Source organism: Callorhinus ursinus, unplaced genomic scaffold (assembly GCF_003265705.2).
Source record: "Callorhinus ursinus isolate GAN/ISIS: 27379988/994484 unplaced genomic scaffold, GSC_fseal_2.0 scaffold1, whole genome shotgun sequence".
In the NCBI taxonomy this organism is placed as follows: domain Eukaryota; kingdom Metazoa; phylum Chordata; class Mammalia; order Carnivora; family Otariidae; genus Callorhinus; species Callorhinus ursinus.
Window position 1 is genome coordinate 140148292 of NW_027397063.1, and position 7872 is coordinate 140156163.

The following is a 7872-nucleotide window of genomic DNA, read 5'->3' on the forward strand; positions in this document are numbered from 1 at the left end:
ATCTGCTTCTTACAACTTCACACATGTTTTGGTTTTTAGCCTTCTTGACTCGTTTTTTTTTTTTTTTTTTTTTTAGTAGGCTCCATGCTGGGCCCACCCTGGGGCCTAAACTCATGACCTGAGATCAAGACCTGAGCTGAAATGGAGAGTCAGATGCTTAACTGACTGAGCCACCCAGGCGCCCCTCTTGACTCATTTCAGAAATGAGTTTTATATAGTGTAGAGTTCAGTTTTATTTTGCAAGTTAATCTCCAAATTATGTTCTTTTAATAGATGAGTTGCAACTACTAGATTTTTTTTAAGGATTGATTTGGCCTATTCTCAACTGTGTCATATGATTTTATGTTATATTTACTTTTGTATTATGTCATATTTCTCTGTGGTCCATTTTCTCTGCTATTTGTTTTTTGTATTCCTTTCACTATTTATAAAACTTTGTATTTTTGTCCTAGTCATTACCTCTATACAAATGCCTTTTATAGTGTCCTTAGGTCCCTTTCCTTACTTAGGCTTCCATTAATGATTTGTTCAGTCCTAAATTATATACTTTTTTTTCTTGACCACTACTCATGTGGCAAACAATTAGATTTTATTATCCCCTTTCTATCTTTTTCCCCTACTTTTAAGATGCTTTCCTAGAAAACATTTCTGTTATTTTATTTTATTTCTAAAGATTTATTTATTTATGAGAGAGAGGGAGCACGCGCACATGCGCATGCAAGGAGGGAGGGGGAAGGGCAGAGGGAAAGGGAGAGAATCCTCAAGCTGACTCCCCGCTGAACATGGAACTGGTCACAGGGCTCGATCCCATGACCCATGAGATCATGACCTGGGCTGAAACCGAGTCAGACGCTTAACTGACTGAGCCACACAGGCACCCCATGTTATTTTAAAAGCTTAATAGGATTTATCTTGAATACAACCATTTTGGATCAGTTTTCAATATTTAGATTTAGACTTTTTGTTTTTGAAAATATTTTTTTGATTATAATCCCACATGTTAATTGCATTTCAAGGTGAAAAGATTCCTTAAAGACTCCAATTGTATACATGTTTATACTTTCTTTTTTTTTTTCTGGTCAACTCAATCATGAAGTAAATTTATTTACAAAGAATCTACCACCATGAGAAAACATTTATGAAAATCTTAAACGGTACAAAGCTCTACCTAGGTGCAACAAACATGGCTGTGAGGCTAAGCAACTCTAGTCTTTTCCATAAAGTGAGTAAGATGTAACTCTGACAGAGCATATTAATCCTTGAAGCAGCAATCCTCAGATTTCAGTATGGCCCTGTATATTTTCAAGGCTAGAATGAGCTATAGAGTTTTTAAGAATATATCGAGTGACAGAGGGCATTTCCATCAAGTGATTGGAACAAGTGTGCATAGGTAACAAAACACTCCACATAGGTAGAATATTTATGCCATTACCAACCCGTTTGGGTCCCTGTTTCATTAAGATGACTCGATCCTCTGGAGAAGGATGAGGTGGCTTTCTCTGCTTGTTAGTGGTTTAGGTTCTACTAAAGGTTGTGGTACAACTACCTACCCTCAGGTAAATGCTTCTGTCTGGAAGAGGATTCCAGTTCTGTCAGCAGAGGGAATTGACATTAAAAATCTAGGTCAAGAATCTATAGGATGAGTCTCATTAGAAAACTGAATTGTACAGAAACTTAGGTAAAAACCATTTCAAAGAATTTGTGAACTTTAAGGTAACAACTTTTCAGGGATGTAGTATGTGAAGAGAACCACCAACACTACATAGATAGTGAACAAAGAGCAGAAAAAAGTCTTTTGACTAAAATGGGAAAGACAGAAAAATATTTACAATAAAGAAAGGGTTCAGAATAAAATACTATTTACAGGATGTTAAAAAATTAATCTTCAGCCATAATGAGGCCTCTTCGAGCTCCTAAAACCTTTGTTTTCTTCTCCTTTCGTCTTTGCTCATGTTGTTTCCGTTGTTCCTCCCTAGTCTGGAGAGGAGGTTGTTGGTAAGTTTTCTTGTGGAAGCTAACTCTGTTTACGTGCTCTTTCAGAGAATTATTTTCTTTAGATTGACCCCATGGTTTCAGCTTGCCTTTGTGTGGCTCATAGTTGAGGGGACGAGACAGACTTGCTTTGAGATCAAACACTGGCTTCTTTTTTTTTTTTTTTTTTTTTGCTTTCACAAAATAAGACTTTATTTTCCCTGATTTCAGAATGTTCATATGAGTGTTCCTTAGGGCCACTATAATTAAGAGTTATTGAATTTTTTCCATAAATTTTCTGAACTTTCTTTCTGACTGGTAGCTATTACCAAAACTTTTGACTAAAACACTTCTTTCTGGGATTCAGCATAGAACTCAGGGCTGTGTATCTGGTTTTCTTTTTTTTTTTTAATTTTTTATTGTTATGTTAATCACCATATATTACATCATTAGTTTTTGATGCAGTGTTCCATGATTCATTGTTTGTTCATAACACCCAGTGCTCCATGCAGAACGTGCCCTCCTCAATACCCATCACCAGGCTAACCCATCTCCCTCCCCCCCTCCCCTCTAGAACCCTCAGTTTGTTTTTCAGAGTCCATCATCTCTCATGGTTCGTCTCCCCCTCTGACATACTCCCCTTTTCTTCCTCTCCTGTTATCTTCTTCTTTTCCTTTTTTCTTAAAATATGTTGCGTTATTTGTTTCAGAAGTACAGATCTGTGATTCAACAGTCTTGCACAATTCACAGCGCTCACCGTAGCACATACCCTCCCCAATGTCTATCACCCAGCCATCCCATCCCTCCCACCCCCAACCTCTCCAGTAACACTCAGTTTGTTTCCTGAGATTAAGAATTCCTCATATCAGTGAGGTCATGTGATACATGTCTTTCTCTGATTGACTTATTTCACTCAGCATAACACCCTCCAGTTCCATCCACGTCGTTGCAAATGGCAAGATACAAATGTAGGGACCCGAAGGGGTACATGTACCCCAATGTTTATAGCAGCAATGTCCACAATAGCCAAACTGTGGAAAGAGCCAAGATGCCCATCGACAGATGAATGGACAAACACTGGCTTCTTGTTGGAGACTGGAGTCTGTGCTGCCTGAGTTGTCAGTTTGGATGGGGTAACAACAGAAACAGAATTTCCATTTGTGGTCTTTAACTTGTCTGTCCCGAGCACAGCCTGGCCTTTTGGGGTACTCCCAGGTATGATCACATGTGGAGACTTTCTGGCTGGAGTCTTGGTCAGTGAACGCTTATGCTCATTATCTTTGGTAGCAGCTGAAAACCTGACGTTCGTTTTAGTAGCCGAGAGAACGGCTCGCTTGGCAGAGCCCTTCCCACACAAGGTGCTCCGGCCTGCAGCGCCCAGGGGCCGGCCTGGCAAGCGGCGCTGGCTGGTGGGGGTGCAAGCTGCGCGGAGCCTTCCCCGGAGAGGAACCGGAGTCACCACCGCTCCCTTGGTGACCAGCTGCTCCTTCAGTTCATTAAATGAATTGTGTTCTTCAAAATGTTTCTTTTTTCTCTCAATATATTGATCAATGGACTCCATTTCCTTAAAGCGAGCCTCATGAAGCTTCTTAAAGTTTGGAGTAGTGCTTGTATTTCTTTTGCTTTTTCCAGGTTTGGAAAACCCATCTGTGTAGAGAGGCTTCTTTCTTTCTGAAGGTACCCTTGAATCTTCATTACCATTTATTCTTCTTTTTCCTGAGGAAACGGCATTCTCCTCTCCTTGGCTCTCATCTGGTGGTGAAGGAACTTCTGCAACTGTTCTGAGATCCTGGTTTTCCTGCTTCTCTTGTTTCTGCAATTCAGCGTGATCACTTATTTTTATCTCTGAAACGTCCTGCTGGGAGTCAGGGTTCCTGTGGACCGTCCTGCACCTTCTCCTGGTTTTGGTGCCATGGTCAGCCGGCTCCCTCTCAGCTTGTTCCTGGCTGCCACTCTGCATCTCAGCCTCGTCACAAGACGATGCAGAAGTTTGACTTCCATCCCGATTATCATTTTCTTTTTTTTACCACGTGTTTAAGGTGGGCTTTCAAGGCTTTTAACAACTTGTCTGCCCTCAGGTTAGCTCGGAGGCCCAGATTCTTGGCTAAGTTCTGCAGGTCGCTGTACTTGAAGGAGTCCAGCTCCTCAAGGGAGGGTATGGCCGTGGCAAGCTGCATCCAGGCGACCACTCAGAGGACGCGTACTCCAGGATCGGCAGCGAAGTTCGAAAACTCTGGCGCCACCTGTTTATACTTTCTTATCCAATTTCTATCTCTATTACTTTCTCTTTGATTCTTTTCACCTCTTTCTTTATTTTGCTTTTCTCCTTTTGGCTGTTTTTATTCTCAATGCTCCTCGTTATATTTTTGGTCAAATCTATTCCCTTTGTGTACCTGATAATTTAGTTCATTTCTGAGATGACTTTGCCTTGTTTTTTGTTTTGTTTTGTTGCAATTTCTTTCTTGAATTTGATCATCTCCTATTTCACATTTCCTGTGTTCTGTCCATATCTATTACAAGTTTACAAATTTCTTATCCAAGATGATTTTTCAAAATTACAAACATTAGTTTATCAATGTTTACATTAGGCTGGAATGTCATATAGTTTTTTTCTTTGCTTCATGCTGGATTGTAGGGAAAAATATTATTAGGTGAAATGTTTATTCCCATTTAAAAAATTTTTAAGGTAGCTATGTACAAATGCAGCCTGACATTTTCTTTATCTTTTTAAAATGCTTGTATTTTTCTGGGCCAGATGAGATCTGGGGCTAAGGGGTTTGGATAGCTCACCAGCTTTCTCCAGTTCAGGACCACCCTCTCAGGTGGTATGTTGAGGTGCAGTTTCTTTAATAGGTGGAGTGAAGAAGGAGAGAAGTTAGCTTTCTGAGTTTATGATCACCATGAAGATTCCAAGAGATGACCTTCCCTTTTAGTCATCTCTCTATCCCCCAGAGCAGTGCCTTCCATTTTGATACTGTGTCCTTCCACACATCTTCCTCTCAATTTCCCCACAGCCACCTAATCCCATCCCACAGCCAGTGCTCTGGCTTGCCAGGTTTCAGATCTATTCTCATTTTTCTCTGCTTGGGGTGGGGCCATCTCTTTCTGGTGAATTTTATTTTGTATTTCATCACAGCTAGGTTCCTGTTATCCTCTGCTTTCCATGCAATCTCTGGCCATGCTCCAGTTAGATATGAATTCTGGAGCTGGCTCTGGCTTTGCTATTTTGAATATTTATTCTCTTACTTGTCCTTGTTGTAGTCCTTGTCTCCTGGTTATACTATAGCATGGCTTACGTGTGGTTTCTTTGCTTTCTTTAATGGTCTATATGTTTTCTGGAAGACATATAATAGATTCTAATTTAGATGACTACCATTATCCTTCAAAAACTTGGGACTCTCTTCACATCATTTTTGAAGGCATCAACACCCTTCAGAGAATCCCAAGTGTAAATCAGATACAAAGTTGAACTCTGACGTAAACTTGGGAGCATAGTATATTGGGAGCCTCTGAGCCCTTCTGCTCAGCCTTTTTTCCATTCTTGGGACAGCCCTTGAAGGAAAGCAGTGGAACCCCTCCAGAGAGCAGCATAAAGATCCTTGAACTTGATACTTACTACAACCCCTCCAAAACCGGGTATTGTATGGGTACATGATCCAGGAGCTTGCCATTGATGCTTAACTAATAAGAAGTTTCAGTTCCTTGGAATGGTATCACATGCAGCTTAGTCAATTGATTATTTCTTGGATTTTCCTCCATTTCTTTGTACTCCAGATTGTCTTGCAAGCAATCATAGAGATGCAAGGAGTAGGGTACACAGATAAATTCATTCCTGTGTGTTATGAACCTCTACCATTGTGCTGAGCTAAAGTCCCTAATTGTTTTTTTTTTAAGATTTTATTTATTTATTTGACAGAGAGAGAGAGCGAGAGAGGGAACACAAGCAGGGGGAGTGGGAGAGGGAGAAGCAGACTCCCTGCTGAGCAGGGAGTCCAATGTGGGGCTCGATCCCAGGACCCTGGGATCATGACCTGAGCCAAAGGCAGACGCTTAATGACTGAGCCACCCAGGTGCCCCTAAAGTCCCTAATTGTTATTGAAAAATTGTCACTCTGCTAGAAAGACTCCTGTCCCTGAAATGAAACCTTATAAATGTTTTCTCCTCAATAATCATTTTCTGAAGTCTCTGTGTTGGACCTGCTAAAAATGGCTCTGCAACATTCCCTCCTGCTTCTTGCTAATTAGAGTCCATAAGCTTCTGTTTGCATTAACAAATTTTGAATTCCCTTCTGAGTGTCTGGTCTGATGCTCTTGATCCAACAGAAACCTTTTCTAATCATGGTGCTTCTTACCACGAATATAATGCTTTCACTCTTCCCTAAACACTTTCAAATCCATTATCTCATCAGACCGTTCTCCTTGAGCTTAGCTGGGAAAGCATTCTCAAAAGTGCTTTATTTTTCATAAGATAAAAAACTAAGGCCAAGAAAAGTGAAGTGACTTGTTGAAGGTGTAGTTGAGAAAACTAGACTTATAATTCATGTTTCCCCCTTCTCAGACAAATGCACACTATCCACCAGATTTCCCCAAATTTATAATTAACATAGATTAAATTAGAGGGTGGTGTTTTTCTCTCCACTCTCAGCAGACATTACCCAGTGGGTGTTTTTAGCAAACATACAGAAAAATGCTCAGACCATACCACCAGGGCCAGTCCTCACAATATGTCACTGGGCCATATGCCACCTTCTACATGCCTGGGCTCTGGCGGAGTCACAAGCACTGAAGGTGAGGAATTGGCATCCAGTGTCCTCAGCATTGTCTCAACAAGAGCTGGCTGCAATCACCAGAGTGAGTGTGTGAGGCACAACGCATTATGGAGGGAAAACACAAGTGAACAAAGCCCTGAATTTCCTCCGACTCCCTTTCTTTACCATGAAAAAAAAAAAAAAAGAGCCCTTACTTCTCCCCAAGTTCTGACCCCAAGCCAATTCCAACCACCCCTGGTTTGCCCACACTGGCCAGGGTTGGACAGGTAATCTGCAAAGGCCCCACAGCATCCTTCAGTTGCTTTCTCCACAAACCAAGGCATAAAGAGCTGATGCAGTGCACTGCATTTGAAGAGTGCTTGAAAGAAGCAGAGCATGTGCTTTGCTCTGTCAACAGAGCCTGGAGGATTTTGCTGGTAAAGGGAAGGAAAAATCAATATGGCTATTTAAAAACGTAATGGTGGTGGCTAAGCAGTGCTGGAAAGGGTGTTCCAGGGAGGATGCACAAGGCCTTGAAGGATGCCATGACCCAGACTTCAGAGGTGAAGGAAAGTCCAAGGAAGCCAATTTCCAGAAAAGATAGGCTGTTTCTACATTCATCTTTCCTCTACTTCTGAATTGCCTTCCTTGGAAGATTTCTTACCACTGTCATTCCACACGGCACCAACGGTAGGTCCTGGGGCTCTAGTACCTCCTTTGTATCAGGTCTATTCAGCACTTACTCTGTCTTGGGAATATGCTGAGCATTTTATACCTAAACAGAGATGCAAATATTATCTCCAGTTTGCATTTAAGGAAACTCATGCTCAGAGAGGTTAAGTAACTTTGCCATCTTCACACAGCTAGTGAGAAACAAAATTCAGTTAAACCCAGGTCTGTTGGATTTCAAAGCACACACCCTTTACATACTAGCATGTCACTCCAGTGAAAGTCACCCGAGAATAGAATTATCTGCCTCACTAATTTGGAGTTGGTTAATAGTTTTGGATTCTCCTAAGTATTTCACTTGGGCATTTGACTGTAGTTCAGTCCCAAAGCTACTTATGGGTCAACTCACTAGTCATCTTGGCAAAGGATAATGGGCATATAATGTCCAGGCTGCAGAGTGGTAACAATTTTAGTCCTTGGTGACT

General features: G+C 41.2%; 1 pseudogene; it reads right to left on the reverse strand.

The window, feature by feature from the left end:
* Positions 1 to 1707: 1707 nt before the first annotated feature.
* Positions 1708 to 4148, reverse strand: LOC112820296 (nucleolar and spindle-associated protein 1-like; annotated as a pseudogene).
* Between the last annotated feature and the right edge of the window lie 3724 nt (positions 4149 to 7872).